The sequence below is a fragment of the Canis lupus genome, chromosome 38 (genome assembly GCF_048164855.1).
Source record: "Canis lupus baileyi chromosome 38, mCanLup2.hap1, whole genome shotgun sequence".
NCBI lineage: Eukaryota > Metazoa > Chordata > Mammalia > Carnivora > Canidae > Canis > Canis lupus.
The window spans coordinates 26437057-26459643 of NC_132875.1; positions in this window are offsets into that span (position 1 = coordinate 26437057).

Below are 22587 nucleotides of genomic sequence, written 5' to 3' on the forward strand. Positions count from 1 at the left end.
ACCCTGGATCTGGTGACTGTGGTCCCGATCTGGTCTTCACTTGGATTTGAGTGTCCGGTCCCCATATCTGGCTCACCAGGCCCTGTTGACCATGGTCCTCAACTGGGCAAAATTGGGACTCAGTGACTGTGTTCCACAACTGGACATCACCTGGACCAGGTGACTCTGGTCCCCCTCTGGGTCTCACCGTGCCCTTGTGACTGTGAACCCCACTTTGGCCTGACTTAGAGCTGCTGACCCTGGTTGCCACCTGTCCCTGACCTCAAACTGTTGACTCTGGTACTTTCAAGGGCCTCCCCTCTACCTGGTGATCCTGGTCCCCACCTGGGTCTCACCTGGACGTGGTGACCCTTGTCACCACCGGGGACTCACCTGGACCTGCTTACTGTGTTCCACACCTGGGCCTCAAGTACACCTCTTGACCATGGTCCCCAAGCACGCCTCACATGGACCTGTTGCCTCTGATTCCCATCGGGTCCTCACGTTTACCTGGTAACTCTGGTCCTCACCTGGGCCTAATCTGGACCTAGTGACTCTGGTCCCAACCTGGACTTCACCTGGATCTGGTGACTCTGGTCCCCACCTGGACCTCACCTGGATCTGGTGACTCTGGTCCTCACTTTGGCCTCACCTGGACCTGGTGTCTCTCGTCCCACTTTGACCAAACTCAGAACTGCTGAATCTTGCCCCACCTAGGCCGCACCCACACCTGGTGACTCTTGTCCCCAACTATGCCTCAATTCGACCTGATGAATCTAGTCCTCACGTGGGCCTCACATGGACCTGGGACTCAGCTGCATAGAGTGGCTCTGGCTCCCACAAGGGGCTCACCTGTTACTGCTGACTGTGGTCTTATTCTATGCCTCACCAGTACCTAGTTATTCTGTTCCACATCTGGGCCTGCATGTCGCTAGTGACTCTGGTCCTCACCCAGGCATCATTGGGACCTGGATACTCTATTCCACATCTCAGTCCCACTTTGACCAGGGATTTCTGGTCCCTTTCTGGGCCTCAAACTAAATGGTTACCCTGGTTCCCCCTCTGGTCCTCACCCTTACTTGGTGACTCTGGTCACCCCTTGGGCTTCACTTGGGCCTGGTGAGTCTGGTCTTTAGCTGGTCCTCACCTGGATCTGGTGATTGGTCGCCACCTGGGCCTACCAGGACTTGGTGAATCCTGTTGCCACCTGTGCCTCAAATGGACCTGTGACTGTGGTCCCACCTGGACCTCACCTGGATCTTGTGGCTCTGGTTCCCATATGGGGCTCTCCTTTACCTGGTTCCTGTGATCTCCATCAGGCCTCCCCTGGAACACAATGACTCTGATCCATATTTGGGCCTCTCCTGGACCTGTTGACTCTGGTCCATCCCTGGGCATCATTAGGACCTGGATACTCTCTTATATACCTGGGCCTCACCTGGACCTGGTGACTGTGGTCCCACCTGGGCCTCACCTGGATGAGGTGACTGGTTCCCACAGGGACCTCACCTGGACCTGGTGACTCAGGTCCTCATATGGGCATCATGGGACCTGGGTTCTCAGTTCCACATCGGGGCCTCAATTCGACCTAGTGATTCTCGGCCCCTCTGGGCCTCACCCTGACGTGGTGACTCAGGTCCCCACCTGGATATCACCAGAACCGGGTGACTCTGGTCCCCATCTGGGACTCAACCGGACCTGGGGACACTGTTCCTCAACTGGGCCTCAGCAGGACCTGGTGAATCTACTCCTCACTTAGGCCTCTTCTGGACCTTGTGACTCTTCCCACCTGGCATCAATGGGAAATGGTTAATCTGTTCCCCACCTGGGCCTCAACTGGACATGATAACTTTGCTCCACACTTTGGCCTCAACTGGTCCTGATGACTCTGGTCCCCCCACCTAGGCCTCAATCTGGAACTGGTGACTGTGGTCCCCACCTGGGTCTCACCTGGATCTGGTGACTCTCGTTCCCACATGAACCACACCTGGACTTGGTGACTGTGGTGTTCTGGTAGACTCACATTTACATGGTGACTCTGGTCCCCGGTAGGGCCTCACCTGTATCTGGTGACTCTGGCCTGCAGGTTTGCCTCACCTGGACCTGGTGAGTGGGGTCGCCACCTGGGCCTCACCCATACCTGGTGACTCAGGTCCCCACGTGGGCCTCTTCTACCTGGTGAATCTGGTCCTTACTTGGTCCTTTCCTAGACCCGGGGACACTGGTCACCACCTGGGCTTCACCTAGACCTGGTGAATCTGGTCCCCATCTGAGCCTCACCCAGTCCTGGTGACTTTGTTCCCCACCTGGACCTGATTGCTGTGATCTCTTTCTTGGCCTCACCTGGAACTGGTGACTCTGATCCTATCTGCGCGTCACCCAGACCTGGTGACTCTGGTCCTCACCAGGGCATCATTGGTACCTGGTGACTCTGTTCCACACCTGAGCCTCACCTGGACATGAGGCTCTGGACTCTCGAACCACTCTGGGCCTAACCCTGCCTGCTGACTCTGGTCTCCATCTGGATGTCACCTGGACCAGGTGATTCTGGTACCCCTCTCTGCCTCAACCACTTCTGTTGACTCTGGTCCTCAACTGGGCCTCACCTGGAGCTAGTGAATATGCTCCATCTAGGCCTCCTTTGGACCTGGTGACTCTGGTCCCTATCTGGGCATCATCAGGACATGGTTCCTCTGCATGGCCTGCAGGTTGGCCTCACCTGGACCTGGTGAGTTGCGTTGTCACCTTGGCCTCACCCAAGCCTGGTGACACAGGTCCCCACGTGAGTCTCACTTGGACCTTGTGAATCTGGTCTTACCTGGTCCTCACCCGGAACTCCTAACTCGGGTCACCACTTGGGAATCACATGAACCTGGTTAATCTTGTCCCCATCTGGTCCTCATCCAGTCCTGGTGACTTTATCAACCCACCTGGACTTGATTGCTGTAGACTCCTTCTTGGCCTCACCTGGAACTGGTGTCTCTGAATCTAACTGGGCCTCACCCATATCTGTTGACTCTGGTCCTCACCTATGGACCATTATGACCTGGATACTCTGTTCCACACCTGAGCCTCACCCTGACATGATGACTCTGGTCCCCATCCGGATGTCACCTAGACTAGGAGAATCTGGTATCCCTCTAGGCGTCAACTTGACCTGGTGACTCTGGTCCTCAACTGGGCCTCACGGGGACCTAGTGAACATGCTCCCCACCTGTGCCTCATCTGTACCTGGTGACTCTGGTTCTATCTGGGCATCATCGAGACATGGTTACTCTATTCCCCACTGGGACTGACCTAATCCTGGTAACTCTGGTCTTGACTTTGGCCTCTTCTGTACCAGCTGACTTTGGCTCCACCTGGGCCTCACCTGTAACCGGTGACTCTGATCCTAAGCATGGCCTCACCTGACCTGGTGACTGTGGTTCCCATCGGGACCTCACCTGGACCTCATGTCTCCGGTCCCACCTGGGCCTTACCAGGACCTGGTGTCTCTGGTACCCACATGGGTAGCATCAGGATATGGTTACACTGTTCACTAACAGTGACACAGCCGGACCTATTAACTCTACTCTTCACCTGGGCCACACCTGGACATGGTGACACTGGTTCCCACATGGGCCTCACCTGGACATTGTAAGTCGGATCCCCACCTGGTCCTCACCTGTAACTGGAGATTCTCGTTCCCACATGGACATCATGTGGACCTGGTGGCTGCAGTGTTTCTAGCTTCTCATGTAACTCGTGACTCTGGTCCCCACCAGGGCCTCACCGGGACCTGGTGAGTGTGGTTGCCACCTGCACCTCACCTGGACCTGGTGATTCTGGTCTGCACCTGAGGCTACCCTGGATCTGGTGACTGTGGTCCCCACCTGGGCTTCACCTGGATTTGGGGACTCCGGTCCCCATCTGGGCCTCACCTGGCCCTGTTAACCATGGTCCTCAACTGGGCACAATTGGGCCCCGGTGACTGTGTTCCACAAATGGACCTCACCTGCACCATGTGACTCTGGTCCCCCTCTTGGTCTCACCGTGCCCTAATGACTGTTAACCCCACTTTGGCCTGACTTGGACCTGCTGACCCTGGTTGCCACCTGCGCTTGACTTCGACCTGTTGACTCTGGTTCTTTCTTTTTTCTTTTTTTTTTAATTTATTTTTTATTATTGGTGTTCTATTTACTAACATACAGAATAACCCCCAGTGCCCGTCACCCATTCACTCCCACCCCCCGCCCTCCTCCCCTTCTACCACCCCTAGTTCGTTTCCCAGAGTTAGCAGTCTTTACGTTCTGTCTCCCTTTCTGATATTTCCCACACATTTCTTCCCCCTTTCGTTATATTCCCTTTCACTATTATTTATATTCCCCAAATGAATGAGAACATATAATGTTTGTCTCTCTCCGACTGGCCTACTTCACTCAGCATAATACCCTCCAGTTCCATCCACGTTGAAGCAAATGGTGGGTATTTGTCATTTCTAATAGCTGAGTAATATTCCATTGTATACATAAACCACATCTTCTTTATCCATTCATCTTTCGTTGGACACCGAGGCTCCTTCCACAGTTTGGCTATCGTGGCCATTGCTGCTATAAACATCAGGGTGCAGGTGTCCCGGCGTTTCATTGCATTTGTCTCTTTGGGGAAAATCCCCAACAGTGCAATTGCTGGGTCGTAGGGCAGGTATAGTTTTAACTGTTTGAGGAACCTCCACACAGTTTTCCAGAGTGGCTGCACCAGTTCACATTCCCACCAACATTGTATGAGGATTCCCTTTTCTCCGCATCCTCTCCAACATTCGTTGTTTCCTGTCTTGTTAATTTTCCCCATTCTCACTGGTGTGAGGTGGTATCTCATTGTGGTTTTGATTTGTATTTCCCTGATGGCAAGTGATGCAGAGCATTTTCTCATATGCATGCTGGCCATGTCTATGTCTTCCTCTGTGAGATTTCTGTTCATGTCTTTTGCCCATTTCATGATTGGATTGTTTGTTTCTTTGGTGTTGTGTTTGATAAGTTCTTTATAGATCTTGGAAACTAGTCCTTTATCTGATATGTCATTTGCAAATATCGTCTCCCATTCTGTAGGTTGTCTTTGAGTTTTGTTGACTGTATCCTTTGCTGTGCAAAAGCTTCTTATCTTGATGAAGTCCCAATAGTTCATTTTTGCTTTTGTTTCTTTTGCCTTCGTGGATGTATCTTGCAAGAAGTTACTATGGCCGAGTTCAAAAAGGGTGTTGCCTCTGTTCTTCTCTAGGATTTTGATGGAATCTTGTCTCACATTTAGATCTTTCATCCATTTTGAGTTTATCTTTGTGTATGGTGAAAGAGAGTGGTCTAGTTTCATTCTTCTGCATGTGGATGTCCAATTTTCCCAGCACCATTTATTGAAGAGACTGTCTTTCTTCCAATGGATAGTCTTTCCTCCTTTATCGAATATTAGTTGCCCATAAAGTTCAGGGTCCACTTCTGGATTCTCTATTCTGTTTCACTGAACTATGTGTCTGTTTTTGTGCCAGTAGACTTTAGTTCTTTCAAGGGCTTCAACTGTACTTGGTGATCCTGGTCCCCACCTGGGACTCAACTGGACATGGTGACTCTTTTCACCACCGGGGACTCACCTGGACCTGCTTACTGTGTTACACACCAGGGCCTCAAGTAGACCTGTTGACCATGGTCCCCAAGTCGGCCTCACATGGACCGGTTGCCTCTGATCCCAACCGGGGCCTCACGTGTACCTGGTAACTCTGGTCCTCACCTGGGCCTCATCGGGACCTAGTGACTCTGGTCCCCACTTGGGCTTCACGTGGATCTGGTGACTCTGATCCCGACCTGGACTTCACCTGGATCTGGTGACTCTGGTCCCCACCTGGACCTCTCCCGGACCTGGTGACTCTCTTTCCAACATGGACCTCACATGGATCTGGTGACTCTGGTCCTCAGTTTGGCCTCACCTGGACCTGGCGTGTCTCGTCCCCACTTTGACCTAACTCAGAACTGCTGAATCTTGCCCCACCTAGGCCGCACACAGACCTGGTGACTCTTGTCCCCGCTATGCCTCAAATCGAACTAATGAATCTGGTCCTCACGTGAGCCTCACATGGACCTGGAACTCAGCTGGATAGAGTGGCTCTGGTTCACGCAACGGGAACAAATGATACGGCTGACTGTGGTCTTATTCTATACCTCACGAGGACCTAGTGATTTGTCCCCATCTGGGCCTGCATGGCCCTAGTGACTCTGGTCCTCACCCATGCATCATTGGGACCTGATACACTATTCCACACCTGGGCCTCACTCTGACTAGGGACCTCTGGACCCATTCTGGGCCTCAAACTAAACTGGTTTCTCTGGTTCCCCCTCTGGGACTCACCCTTACCTGGTGACTCTGGTCACCCCATGGGCTTCATTTGGGCCTGGTGAATCTGGTCCTTAGCTTGTCCTCACTTGGATCTGGTGACTGGTCGCCAGCTGGGCCTCACCTGGACTTGGTGAATCCTGTTGCCACCTGCGCCTCACCTGGACCTTGTGACTGTGGTCCCACCAGGACCTCACCTGGATCTGGTGGCTCTGCTTCCCATACGGGGCTCTCCTGGACCTGATTCCTGTGGTCTCCATCAGGCATCACCTGGAACAAAATGACTCTGGTCTATATTTGGGCCTCTCCTGGACTGTTGACTCTGGTCCTTACCTGGGCATCATTGCGACCTGGATACGCTCTTATATACCTGGGCCTCACCTGGACCTGGTGACAGTGGTCCCACCTGGGCCTCACCTGGACGAGGTGACTGGTTCCCACAGGGAACTCACCTTGACCTGCTGACTCAGGTCCTCATATGGGTATCATGGGACCTGGTTTCAGTTCCACATCGGGACCTCACCTGGAGCTAGTGATTCTCCTCCCCTTCTGGGATCACCCTGACGTGGTGACTTTGGTCCCCTCCTGGATATCACCGGAACCGTGTGACTCTGGTCCCTCTCTGGACCCACCCGGAGCTGGGGACACTGGTCCTCAACTGGGCCTCACCTGAACCTGGTGAATCTGGTTCCCATTTGGGCCTCACCCAGTACTGGTGACTTTGTTCCCCACCTGGACCTGATTGTTGTGGACTCTTTCTTGGCCTCACCTGGAACTGGTGACTCTGAACCTATCTACGCGTCACCCAGATCTGGTGAATCTGGTCCTCACGTGGGCATCATTGGTACCTGGTGACTCTGTTCCTCACCTGAGCCTCACCTGGACGTGATGACTCTCGATCCCCTCCGGGCCTCACCCTGACATAGTGACTCTCGTCCCCATCTGGATGTCACCTAGACCAGGTGAATCTGGTACCCCTCTAGGCCTCAACTAGACCTGGGTATTCTGGTCCTCATCTGGGCCTCACCGAGACCTAGTGAACATGCTCCCCACCTGCTCCTCATCTGGAGCAGGTGACTCTGGTTCTACCTGGGCATAATCGGTACATGGTTACTCTATTCACCACTGGGACTGAACTGATCCTGGTAACTCTGGTCCTGACTTTGGCCTCTTCTGACAAGGTGACTCTGGCTCCACCTGGGCCTCACCAGTAACTGGTGACTCTGATCCAAAGCGTGGCCTCACCAGACCTGGTGACTGTCGTTCCCAATGGAACCTCACCTGGACCTCATGTCTCTGGTTACTCCTGACCCTCATCAGGACCTGGTGTCTCTGGTACCCACCAGGGTAGCATCAGGATATGGTTACACTGTTCACTAACAGTGACCCAGGCGGAACTATTAACTCTGGTCTTCACCTGGGCCACACCTGGACAGGGTGTCACTGGTTCCCACCAGGGTCTCACCTGGACATGGTGTGTCGGATCCCCACCTGGTCCTCACCTGTAACTGGTGATTCTCGTTCCCACATGGACATCATGTGGACCTGGTGGCTGCAGTGTTTCTAGCTTCTCATGTTCCTCGTGACTCTGGTCGCCACCAGGGCCTCAACGGTACCTGGTGAGTGTGGTTGCCACCTGCACAACACCTGGACCTTGTGACTGTGGTCCAACCTGGACCTCACCTGGATCTGGTGGCTCTGGTTCCCATATGGGGCTCTCCTGGACCTGGTTCCTGTGTTCTCCATCTGACCTCACCTGGAAAACAATGACTCTGATCCATATTTGGACCTCTCCTGGACCTGTTGACTCTGGTCCTTACCTGGGCATCATTGGGACCTGAATACTCTCTTATATGTCTTGGCCCCACCTGGCCCTGGTGACTGTGGTCCCACATGGGCCTCACCTGGACAGGTGACTGGTTCCCACAGGGACCTCTCCTGGACCTGGTGACTCAGGTCCTCATATGGGCATCATGGGACCTGGTTTCTCAGTTCCACATCGGGGACTCACCTGGACCTAGTGATTCACGTCCCCCTCTGGGCCTCAACCTGATGGTGACTCTGGTCCCCACCTGGATATCACCAGAACCGGGGGACTCTGGTCCCCCTCTGGGACTCACCCGGAGCTGGGGACACTGGTCCTCAACTGGGCCTCAACAGGACCTGGAGAATCTACTCCTCACTTAGGCCTCATCTGGACCTTGTGACTCTTTTCCCACCTGGCATCAATAGGACACGGTTACTCTGTTCCCCACCTGGGCCTAACCTGGACACGATAACTTTGCTCCACACTTTGGCCTCAAATGGTCCTGATGACTCTCGTCCCCCCACCTAGGCCACAATCTGGACCTGGTGACTGTGGTCCCCACCATGTTCTCACCTGGACCTGGTGACTCTCGTTCCCACAGGAACCACACCTGGACCTGGTGACTGTGGTGTTCTTGTAGACTCACATTTACCTGGAGACTCTGGTCCCCACCTGGATCTGGTGACTCTTGCCTGCAAGTTGTCCTCACCTGGACCTGGTAATTCTAGTCCTTAGATGGGCATCTTCGGGACATGGTTCCACTGCAAGGCCTGCAGGATGGCCTCACCTGGACTTGGTGAGTGGGGTTACCACTTGGGCCTCACCCATACTAGGTGACACAGGTCCCCACGTGGGTCTAACTTGGATCTGGTGTATCTGGTAATTCTGGTCACCTTCTGAGAATCACCTGGACTTGGTGAATCTGGTAAATCTGGTCACCACCTGGGAATCACGTGGACCTGGTGAATCTGGTCCCCATCTGGGCTTCACCCAGTCCTGATGACTTTGTTCCCCACCTGGACCTGATTGCTGTGGACTCCTTCTTGACCTCACCTGGAACTGGTGACTCTGATCCTAACTGGGCCTCACCCAGATCTGGTGACTCTGGTCCTCACCTATGGACAATTATGACCTGGATACTCTCTTCCACACCGGAGTCACACCTGCACATGATGACTCTGGAACCTCTCTAGGCCTCACCCTGACCTGGTGACTCTGGTCCCCATCTGGATTTCACCTGGTCCAGGTGATACTGGTACCCCTCTAGGGTCAACCAGATCTGGTGACTCTGGTCCTCACATGGGCCTCACCTGGACCAAGTGAATATAATCCATCTGGGCCTCATTTGGACCTGGAACTCTGGTCCCTACCTGGGCATCATCAGAACATGGTTACTCTGCATTGCCTGCAGGTTGGCCTCACCTGGACCTGGTGAGTGTGGTTGCCACCTGGGTCTCACCCATACCTGGTGACACGGGTCCCCACGTGGGCCACACTTCGACCTGGTGAATCTGGTCCTTACCTGGTCCTCACCCGGAACTGGTAACTCCGGTCATCATCTGGGAATCTCCTGGACCTTGTGAATCTGGTCCCCGTCTGGGCCTCTCCCAGTCCTGGCGACTTTGTTCCCCACCTGGACCTGATTGCTGTGGACTCCTTCTTGGCCTCACCTGGAACTAGTTACTCTGATCCTAAGTGGGCCTCACATAAATCTGCTGAATCTGGTCTTAACCTGTGGACCATTATGACCTGGATACTCTGTTCCACATCTGAGCCTCACCTGGACATCATGACTCTGGAACCCCTCTGGGCCTCACCCTGACCTTGTGACTCTGGTCCCCATTAGGATGTCACCTGGACCAGGTGATTCTGGTACCCCTCTAGGCCTCAACCAGATCTGGTGACTCTGGTCCTCAACTGGGACTCACCTGGACTTAGAGAATATGCTTCATCTGGGCCTCATTTGGACCTGGTGACTCGGGTCCCTACCTGGGCAACATCGGGACATGGTTCCACTACATGGCCTGCAGGTTGGCCTCACCTGGAACTGGTGAGTGGGATTGCCACCTGGGGCTCACCCATACCTGGTGACTCAGGTCCCCACGTCGGCCTCTTGGACCTGGTGATTCTGGTCCTTACCTGGTCCTCTCCCAACCTGGGGTCTCTGGACATCACCTGGGCCTCACCTGGACAAGGTGAATCTTGTCCCCATCTGGGCCTCACCCAGTCCTGTTTACTTTGTTCCGCACCTGGACCTGATTGCTGTGGACTCTTTCTTTGCCTCACCTGGAACTGGTGACTCTGGAACCTCTCTGGGCCTCACCCTGACCTGGTGACTCTGGTCCCCATCTGGATGTCACCTGGACCAGGTGATTCTGGTACCCCTCTAGGCCTCAACCAGATCTGGTGACTCTGGTCCTCAAATGGGCCTCAGTTGGACCTAGTGAATATACTCGATCTGGGCCTCATATGGAGCTGGTGACTCTGGTCCCTACCTGGGCTTCATCGGGACACGGTTCCTCTGCATGGCCTGCAGGTTGGCCTCACCTGGACCTGGTAACTCTGATCCCTACCTGGGCTTCATCGGGACACGGTTCCTCTGCATGGCCTGCAGGTTGGCCTCACCTGGACCTGGTGAGTGGGGTTGCCACCAGGGCCTCACCCATACCTGGTGACACAGGTCCCCCCGTGGGCCTCATTTGGACCTGGTGAATCTGGTACCTACCTGGTCCTCACCCAGAACTGGTAACTGTGGTCACCACCTGGGAATCACCTGGACCGGGTGAATCTGGTCCCCATCTGGGCTTTCATGGCCCTAGTGAATCTGGTCCTCACCCAGGCATCATTGCGACCTGGATACTCTATTCCACACCTGGGCCTCACTTTGTCCAGGGACCTCTGGTCCCATTCTGGGCCTCAAACTAAACTGGTTACTCTGGTTCCCCCTCGGGACCTCACCCTTACCTGTTGACTCTCGTCACCCCTTGGGCTTCACTTGGGCCTGGTGAATCTGGTTCCTAGCTGGTCCGCACCTGGATCTGGTGACAGGTCACCAAGTGGGCCTCACCTGGACTTGGTGAATCATGTTGCCACCTGCGCCTCACCTGGACCTTGTGACTGTGGTCCCACCTGGACCTCACCTGGATCTGGTGGCTCTGGTTCCCATTTTGGGCTCTCCTGGACCTGGTTCCTGTGGTCTCCTTCGGGCCTCACCTGGAACACAATGACTCTGACCCATATTTGGACCTCTCCTGGACTTGTTGACTCTGATCCTTACCTGTGCATCATTGGGACCTGGATACTATCTTATATACCTGGACCTCACCAGGACCTGGTGACTGTGGTCCCACCTGGGCCTCACCTGGACGGGGTGACTGGTTCCCACAGGGACCTCACCTGGACCTGGTGACTCAGGTCCTCATATGGGCATCTTGGGACCTGGTTTCACAGTTCCACATCGGGGCCTCACCTGGACCTAGTGATTCTCGTCCCCCACTGGGCCTCACCCTGACTTGTGACACTGGTCCCTACCTGGATATCACCAGAACCGGGTGACACACCCGGAGCTGGGGACACTGGTCCTCAGCTGGGCCTCAACAGGACCTGGTGAATCTACTCCAAACTTAGGCTTCGTCTGGACCTTGTGACTCTTTTCCCACCTGGCATCAATGGGACATGGTTACTCTGTTCCCCACCTGGTCCTCACCTTGACATATCTTTGCTGCACACTTTGGCCTCAACTGGTCCTGATGACTCTCGTCCCCCAACCTAGGCGTCAATCTGGACCTGGTGACTTGTCGTCCCCAACTGATTCTCAGCTGGATCTGGTGACTCCTGTTCCCACATGAACCACACCTGGACCTGGTGACTGTGGTGTTCTTGTAGACTCACATTTACCTTGTGACTCCCGTCCCCACCGGGCCTCACCTGGATCTGGTGACTCTGGCCTGCAGGCTGGCCTCACAAGGACCTGGTGATTGGGGTTGCCACCTGGGCCTCACCCATACCTGGTGACTCAGGTCCCCACGTGGGCCTCTTGGACCTGGTGATTCTGGTCCTTACCTGGTCCTCTCCCAGAACGGGGACTCTGGTCACCACCTGGGCCTCACCTGGACCTGGTGAATCTGGTCCCCACCTGGCCTCACCCAGTCCTGCTGACTTTGTTCCCCACCTGGACCTGATTGCTGTGGACTCTTTCTTGGCCTCACCTGGACCTGGTTACTCTGATCCTATCTGCGCGTCACCCATATCTGGTGACTCTGGTCCTCACCTGGCATCATTGGTACCTGGTGACTCTGTTCCACAGCTGAGCCTCAGCTGGACATGATGACTCGCGAACCTCTCTGTGCCTCACCCTGACCTGGTGACTCTGGTCCCCATCTGTATGTCACCTGGACCAGGGGATTCTGGTACCCCTCTAGGCCTCAACCAGATCTGGTGACTCTGGTCCTCAACTGGGCCTCACCTGGACCTAGTGAATATGCTCCATCTGGGCCTCATTTGGAGCTCGTGCCTCTGGTACCTACGTGGGCACCATCGGGACATGGTTCCACTGCATGGCCTGCAGGTTGGCCTCACCTGGACCTGGTAACTCTGGTCCCTACCTGGACATCATCGGGACACGGTTCCTCTGCATGGCCAGCATGTTGACCTCAGCCTGACCTGGTGAGTGGGGTTGCCACCTGGGGCTCACAAATACCTGGTGACACAGGTCCCCACGTGGGCCTCACTTGGACCTGGTGATTCTGGTCCCCATCTGGGCCTCACCCAGTCCTATTGACTTTCTTCCCCACCTGGACCTGATTGCTGTGGACTCCTTCTTCGCCTCAACTGGAACTGTTGGCTCTGATCCTAACTGGGTCTCACCCAGATCTGGTGACTCTGCTACTCACCTGTGGACCATTATGACCTGGATACTTTGTTCCACACCTGAGCCTCACCTGGACATGCTGACTCTGGATCCCCTCTGGGCCTCACCCTGACATGGTGACTCTGGTCCCCGTCTGGATGTCACCTAGACCAGGTGAATCTGGAAACCCTCTAGGCCTCAACTTGTCCTGGTGACTCTGGGCCTCAACTGGGCCTCACCGGGACCTAGTGAACATGTTCCCCACCTGCGCCTCATCTGGACCTGGTGACTCTTGTTATACCTGGGCGTCAACGGGACATGGTTACTCTATTCCCCACTGGGACAGACCTGATCCTGGTAACTCTGGTCCTGACGTTGGCATCTTCTGTACCAGGTGACTCTGGCTCAAACCTGGGTCTCACCAGTAACTGGTGACTCTGATCCAAAGCATGGCCTCACCTGACCTGGTGACTGTGGTTCTCATCGGACCTCACCTGGTCCTCATGTCTCTGGTCCCACCTGGGCCTCACCAGGACCTGGTGTCTCTGGTACCCACCTGGGTAGCATCAGGATATGGTTACACTGTTCACTATCAGTGACCCAGCCGGACCTATTAACTCTGGTCTTCACCTGGGCCACAACTGGACATGGTGACACTGGTTCCCACATGGGTCTCACCTGGACATTGTGAGTCGGATCCCCACCTGGTCCTCACCTGTAACTGGTGATTCTCGTTCCCATATGTACATCATGTGGACCTGGTGGCTGCAGTGTTTCTAGATTCTCATATACCTCGTGACTCTGGTCCCCACCAGGGCCTCACCGGGACCTGGTGAGTTTGGTTGCCACCTGCACCTCACCTGGACCTGATGATTCTGGTCTGCACGTGAGACTACCCTGGATATGGTGATGTGGTCCCCACCTCGGCTTTACTGCTTTGGGGACTCAGGTCCCCATTTGGGCCTCACCTGGCCCTGTTGACCATGGTCCTAAACCTGGCAAAACTGCGACCCGGTGACTGTGTTCCACAACTGGACCTCAACTGGACCAGGTGACTCTGGTCCCACTCAGGGTATCACCGTGCCGTAGTGACTGTGAACCCCACTTTGTCCTGACTTGAACCTTCTGACCCTGGTTGCCACCTGTGTCTGATTTCGAACTGTTGACTGTGGTTCTTTCAAGTGCCTCCCCTGTACATGTTGATCCTGGTGCCCACCTGGGACTCACCTGGACGTGGTGACTCTTGCCAACACCGGGGCCTCACCTGGACCTGCTTACTATGTTCCACACCTGGGCCTCACGTAGTCCTGTTGACCATGGTCCCCAACCCGGCCTCACATGGACCTGTTGTCTCTGATCCCCAGCTGGGCCTCACGTGTAACTGGTAACTCTGGTCCCCACCTGTGTCTCATCTGGACCTAGTGACTCTGGTCCCCACCTGGACCTCACCTGGATCTGGTGACTCTGGTCCTCAGTTTGGCCTCACCTGGACCTGGTGTCTCTCGGCCCCACTTTGACCTATCTCAGAACTGCTGAATCTTGCCCCACCTAGGCCGCACCCAGACCTGGTGACTCTTGTCCCCAGCTATGCCTCAATTCGACCTGATGAATCTGGTCCTCACGTGGGCCTCACATGGACCTGGGACTCAGCTGGTTGAGTGGCTCTGGTTCCAACAAGGTGCTCACCTGATACTACTGAGTGTGGTCTTATTCTATGCCTCACCAGGACCTAGTGATTCTGTTCCCCATCTGGGCCTGCATGGCCCTAGTGACTCTAGTCCTCACCCAGGAACCATTGGGACCTGGATACTCTATTCCACACCTGGGCCTCACTTTGAATAGGGACCTTTGGCGCATTCTGGGCCGCAAACTAAACTGGTTACTGTGGTTCCCCCTCTGGGCCTCACCCTTACCTGGTGACTCTGGTCACCCCTTGGGCTTCACATGGGCCTGGTGAATCTGGTACTTAGCTGGTCCTCACCTGGATCTGGTGACTGGTCGCCACCTGGGCCTCACCTGGACTAGGTGAACCCTGGTGCCAACAGCGCCTCACCTGGACCTTGTAACTGTGGTCCCACGTGGACCTCACCTCGATCTGGTGTCTCCGGTTCCCATATGGGGCTCTCCTGGACCTGGTTCCTGTGGTCTCCATCTGGCCTCACCTGGAACACAATGACTCTGATCATATTTGGGCCTCTCATGGACCTGTTGACTCTCGTCCTTACCTGGGCATCATTGGGAGCTGGATACTCTCTTATATACCTGGGCCTCACCTGGACCTGCTGACTGTGGTCCCACCTGGGCCTCACCTGGATGAGGTCACTGGTTCCCACAGGGACCTCACCTGGACCTGGTGACTCAGGTCCTCAAATGGGCATCATGGGACCTGGTTTCTCAGTTCCACATCGGGGCTTCACCTGGACCTAGTGATTCTCGTCCCCGTCTGGGCCTCACCCTGACGTGGTGACTCTGGTCCCCACCTGGATATCACCAGAACCGGGTGACTCTGTTCCCCCTCTGGGACTCACCCGGAGCTGGTGACACTGGTCCTCAACTGGGCCTCAAAAGGACCTGGTGAATCTACTCCTCACTTAGGCCTCATCTGGACCATGTGACTCTTTTTCCACCTGGCATCAATGGGACATGGTTACTCTGTTCCCCACCTGGGCCTCACTTGGACATGATAAAATTGCTGCACACTTTGGCCTCAAATGGTCCTGATGACTCTGGTCCCCCCACGTAAGCCACAAACTGCACCTGGTGACTGTGGTCCCCACCTGGGTCTCACCTGGACCTGGTGACTCTGGCCTGCAGGTTGGCGTCACCTGGACCTGGTAAGTGGGGTTGCCACCTGGGCCTAACCCATAACTGGTGAATAATTCCCCACGTGGGTCTCTTGAACCTGGTGAACCTGGTCCTTACCTGGTCCTCTCCCAGACCCAGGGACTCTGCTCAACACCTGGGCCTCACCTGGACCTGGTGAATCTGGTCCCCATCTGGGCCTCACCCAGTCCTGGTGACTTTGTTCCCCACCTGGACATGATTTCTGTGGACTCTTTGTTGGCCCCACCTGGATTTGTGACTCTGATCCTATCTGCGCGTCACCCAGATCTGGTCACTCTGGTCCTCACCTGTGTACCATTATGACCTGGATACTCTGCTCCACACCTAAGACTCACCTGGACATGATGACTCTGGATCCCCTCTGGGCCTCACCCTGACATGGTGACGCTGGTCCCCTTCTGGATATCACCTAGACCAGGTTAACCTGGTTCCCCTCTAGGCCTCAACTTGACCTGGTGACTCTGATCCTCAACTGGGCCTCACCAGGACCTAGTGAACATGCTCCCCACCTGCGCCTCATCTGGACCTGGTGACTCTGGTTCTCCCTGGGCATCATCGGGACATGGTTACTCTATTCCCCACTGGGAGTGACCTGATCCTGGTAACTCTGCTCCTGACTTTGGCCTCTTCTTTACCAGGTGACTCTGGCTCCACCTGGGCCTAACCTGTAACTGGTGACTCTGATCCTAAGCATGGCCTCACCTGACCTGGTGACTGTGGTTCCCATCGGGACCTCACCTGGACCTCATGTCTCCGGTCCCACCTGAGCCTCACCAGGACCTGGTGTCTCTGGTACCCTCCTTGGTAGCATCAGGATATGGTTACACTGTTCACTAACAATAACGCAGCCGGACCGATTAACTCTGGTATTCACCTGGGCCACACTGGACATGGTGACACTGGTTCCCACCTGGGTCTCACCTGGACATGGTGAGTCGGGTCCCCAATGGTCCTCCCCTGTAACTGGTGATTCTCGTTCCCACATGGACATCATGTGGATCTGGTGGCTGCAGTGTTTCTAGCTTCTCATGTACCTCGTGGCTCTGGCCCCCACCAGGGCCTCACCGGGACCTGGTGAGTGTGGTTTCCACCTGCACCTGACCTGGACGTGGTGATTCTGGTCTGTAACCGAGACTACCCTGGATCTAGTGACTGTGGTCCCCACCTGGGCTTCACCTGGATTTGGGGCTCCGGTCCCCATCTGGGCCTCACCTGGCTCAGTTGACCTTGGTCCTCAACTGGGCAAAATTGGGACCCGGTGACTGTGTACCACAACTGGACCTCACCTGGACCAGGTGACTCTGGTCCCCCTCTGGGTCTCACCGTGCCCTAGTGACTGGGAACCCAACTTTGGCCTGACTTGGATCTGCTGACCCTGGTTGCCACTTGCGCCTGACCTCGAACTGTTGACTCTGGATCTTTCAAGGGCCTCCCCTGTACCTGGAGATCCTGGTCCCCAACTGGGCCTCAACTAGACGTGGTGACTCTCATCACCACTGGGGACTCACCTGGACAGGCTTACAGTGTTCCACACCTGGGCCTCAGGTAGACCTGTTGACCATGTTCCCCAAGCTTCCCTCACGTAGTCCTTTTGGCTGAGATCCCCACCGGGGCCTCACGTGTACCTGGTAACTCTGATCCTCACCTGGGCCTCATCTGGACCTAGTGACTCTGGTCCCCACCTGGGCTTCACCAGGATCTGGAGACTCTGGTCCCCACCTGGACTTTACCTGGACCTGGTGACTGTGGTCCCACCTGGGCCTCACATGACGAGTTGACTGTTTCCCACAGCGACCTCACCTGAACCTGGCGACTCAGTTCCTCATATGGGCATCATGGGACCTGGGTTCTCAGTTCCACATCGAGGCCTCATCTGGACCTAGTGATTGTCGTCCCCCTCTGGGCCTAACCCTGACGTGGTAACTCAGGTACCCACCTGGATATCACCAGAACCGGGTGACACTGGTCCCCCTCTGGGACTCACCCGGAGCTGGGGACACTGGTACTCAACTGGGCCTCAACAGGACCTGGTGAATCTACTCCTCACTTAGGCCTCGTCTGGACCTTGTGACTCTGTTCCCACCTGGCATCTTTGGGACATGGTTATACTGTTCACGACCTGGGCCTCATATGGACATGATAACTTTGCTCCACACTTTGGCCTCAACTGGTCCTGATGATTCTGGTCCCCCGACCTAGGCCTCAATCTGGACCTGGTGACTGTGGTCCCCACCTGGGTCTCACCTGGACCTGGTGACTCTCGTTCCCACATGAACCACACCAGGATCTGGTGACTGTGTTGTTCTTGTAGAATCACTTTTAACTGGTGACTCCAGTCCCCACTAGGGCCTCACGTGGATCGGGTGACTTGGCCTGCAGGTGGCCTCACATGGACCTGGTTAGTGGGGATGACACATGGGCCTCACCCATACTTGGTGACTCAGGTCTCCACGTGGGCCTCTTGGACCTGGTGAATCTGGTCTTTACCTGGTCCTCTCCCAGACCCGGGGACTCTGGTCACCACCTGGGAATCACCAGGGCCTAGTGAATCTGGTCCCCATCTGGGCCTCCCCGAGTCCTGGTGACTTTGTTCCCCACCTTGACCTGATTGCTGTGGACTCTTTCATGGCCTCACCTGGACCTGGTGACTCTGATCCTATCTGCGTGTCACCCAGACCTGGTGACTCTGGTCCTCACCTGGGCGTCATTGGTACCTGGTGACTCTGTTCCACACCTGAGCCTCACCTGGACATGAGGCTCTGGACTCTGGAACCACTCTGGGCCTAACCCTGACCTGGTGACTCTGGTCTCCATCTGGATGTCACATGGACCAGGTGATTTTTGTACCCCTCTAGGCCTCAACCAGTTCTGGTGACGCTGGTCCTCAACTGGGCCTCACCTGGACCTATTGAATATGCTCCATCTGGGCCTCATTTGGACCTGGTGACTCTCTTCCCTACCTGGGCATCATCGGGACATGGTTCCACTGCATGGCCTTTAGGTTGGCCGCACCTGGACCTGGTAACTGTGGTTCTACCTGGGCATCATCGGGACACTCTTCCTCTGCATTGCCTGCAGGGTGGCCTCACCTGGACCTGGTGAGTGGGGTTGCCACTTGGGCCTCACCCATACCTGGTGACCCAGGTGCCCACGTGGGACTCACTTGGACCTGGTGAATCTGGTCCTTACCTGGTCCTCACCCGGAACTGCTAACTCTGATCACCACCTGGGAATCACCTGGGCCTGGTGAATCTGGTCCCCATCTGGGCCTCACCCAGTCCTGGTGATTTTGTTCCCCACCTGGACCTGATTGCTGTGGACTCCTTCTTGGCCTCACCTGGAAGTGGTGACTCTGATCGTATCTGGGCCTCACCCAGATCTGTTGACTCTAGTCCTCACCTGTGGACCATTATGACCTGGATACTCTGTTCCACACCTGAGCCTCACCTGGACATGATGACTCTGGATTCACTCAAGGCCTCACCCTGACATGGTGACTCTGGTCCCCATCTGGACGTCCCCTAGACCAGGTGAATCTGGTACCCCTCTAGGCGTCAACTAGACCTGGTGACACTGGTCCTCATCTGGGCCTCACCTGGACCTACTTAATATTCTCCCCACCTGCGTCTCGATGGACCTGGTGACTCTGATTCTACCTGGGCATCATTGGGACATGGTTACTGTATTACCCACTGGGACTAACCTGATCCTGGTAACTCTGGTCCTGACTTTGGCCTCTTCTTTACCAGGTGACTCTGGCTCCACCTGGGCCTCACCTGTACCTGGTGACTCTGATCCTAAGCATGGCCTCACCTGACCTGGTGACTGTGGTTCCCATCGGGACCTCAACTGAACCTCATGTCTCCGGTTACACCTGGGCCTCACCTGGACCTGGTGTCTCTGGTACCAACCTGGGTAGCATCAGGATATGGTTACACTGTTCACTAACACTCATCCAGCAGGACCTAATAACTCTGGTCTTCACCTGGGGCACACCAGGACATGGTGACACTGGTTCCCACCTGGGTCTCACCTGGACATGGTGAGTCGGATCCCCACCTGTTCCTCACCTGTAACTGGTGATTTTCGTTCCCACATGGACATCATGTGGACCTGGTGGCTGCAGTGTTTCTAGATTCTCATGACCCTCGTTACTCTTGTCACCACCAGGGACTCAACTGGACCTGGTTACTGTGTTCCACACATGGGCCTCAAGTACACTTGTTGACCATTGTCCCCAAGCCGGCCTCACATGGACCTGTTGCCTCTGATCCCCACCGTGGCCTCACGTGTACCTGGTAACTCTGGTCCTCACCTGGGCCTCATCTAGACCTAGTGACTCTGGTCCCCACCTGGGCTTCACTTGGATCTGGTGACTCTGGTCCCCACCGGGACTTCACCTGGATCTGGTGACTCTGGGACCCACCTGGAACTGTCCTGGACCTGGTGACTCTCTTTCCAACATGGACCTCACCTGGATCTGGTAGCTCTGGTACTCAGTTTGGCCTCACGTGGACCTGGTGTCTCTCGTCCCCACTTTGACCTAACTCAGAACTGCTGAATTTTGCCCCACCTAGGCCGCACCCACACCTGGTGACTCTTGTCCCCAGCTATGCCTCAATTCGACCTGATGAATCTGGTCCTCACGTGGGCCTCACATGGACCTGGGACTCAGCTGGATAGAGTGGCTCTGGTTCCCTCAGGGGCTCACCTGATACTGGTGACTGTGTTTTTATTCTATGCCTCACCAGGACCTAGTGATTCTGTTCTCCATCTGGGCCTGCATGGCCCTAGTGTCTCTGGTCCTCACCCAGGCATCATTGGGACCTGGATACTCTATGCCACACCTGGGCCTCACTTTGACCAGGGACCTCTGGTCCCATTCTGGGCCTCAAACTATACTGGATACTCTGGTTCCCCCTCTGGGCCTCACCCTTACCTGGTGACTCAGGTCACCCCTTGGGCTTCAATTGGGCCTGGTGAATCTGGTCCTGAGCTGGTCCGCACCTGGATAGGGTGACTGGTCGCCACCTGGGTCTCACCTGGACTTGGTGAATCCTGTTGCCACCTGCGCCTCACCTGGACCTTGTGACTGTGGTCCCACCTGGACCTCACCTGGATCTGGTTGCTCTGGTTCCCATATGGGGCTCTCCTGAATCTGGTCCGTGTTGTCTCCATCTGGCCTCACCTGGAACACAATGACTCTGATACATATTTGGGCCTCTCCTAGACCTGATGACGTTGGTCCTTACCTGGGCATCACTGGGACCTGGATACTCTCTTATATACCTGGGCCTCACCTGGACCTGGTGACTGTGGTCCCACCTGGGCTTCACCTGGACGAGGTGACTGGTTCCCACAGGGACCTCAACTGGACCTGGTGACTCAGGTCCTCATATGGGCATCTATCGACCTGGTTTCTGAGTTCCACATCGGGGCCTCACCTGGACCTAGTGATTCTCGTCCCCTAGGGCCTCACCGTGACGTGGTGACTCTGGTCACCCCTGGATATCACCAGAACCGGGTGACTCTGCTCCCCCTCTGGGACTCTCCCAGAGCTGGGGACACTGGTCCTCAATTGGGCCTAAACAGGACCTGGTGAATCTACTCCTCACTTAGGCCTCGTATGGACCTTGTGACTCTTTTCCCACCTGGAATCAATGGGACATGGTTACTCTGTTCCCCACCTATGTCTCTACTGGACATGATAATTTTGCTCCACACTTTGGCCTCAACTGGTACTGATGAATCTGGTCCCCCAACCTAGGCCTCAATCTGGACCTGGTGACTGTGGTCCCCACCTGGGTTTCACCTGGACCTGGTGACTCTCGTTCCCACTTGAAACACACCTGGCCCTGTTGACTGTGGTCTTCTTGTAGACTCACATTTACCTGTGACTCCAGTCCCCACTAGAGCCTCACCTGGATCTGGTGACTCTGGCCTGCAGGTTGGCCTCACCTGGACCTGGTGAGTGGGGTTGCCACCTGTGCCTCACCCATACCTGGTGTCTCAGGTCACCACGTGGGCCTCTTGGACCTGGTGAATCTGGACCGTACCTGGTCCTCTCCCAGACCCGGGGACTCTGGTCACCACCTGGGCCTCACCTGGACCTGGTCAATCTAGTCCCCATCTGAGCCTCACCCGGTCCTGGTGACTTGGTTCCGCACCTGGACCTGATTGCTGTGGACTCTTTCTTGGCCTCACTTGGAACTGGTGACTCTGATTCAATGTGCGCGTCACCCAGACCTGGTGACTCTGGTCCTCACCTGGGCATCTTTTTTACTTGGTGACTCTGTCCATACCTGAGCCTCACCTGGACATGATGACTCTGGAACCTCTCTGGGCCTCACCCTGACATGGTGACTCTGGACCCATCTGGATGTCACTCGGACCAGGTGATTCTGGTACCCCTCTGGGACTCAACCAGATCTGGTGACTCTGGTCCTCAACTGGGCCTCACCTGGACCTAGTGAATATGCTCCATCTGGGCCTCATTTGGGCCTGGTGACTCTGGTCCCTACCTGGGCATCATCGGGACATGGTTCCACTGCATGGCCTGCAGGTTGGCCTCAGCTGGACCTGGTATCACTCGTCCCTACCTGGGCATCATCGGGACATGTTTCCTCTGCATGGCCTGCAGGTTGGCCTCACCTGGACCTGTTGAGTGGGGTTGTCACCTGGGCCTCACCCATACCTGGTAACACAGGTCCCCACGTGGGCCTCACTTGGACCTGGTGAATCTGGTCCTTAC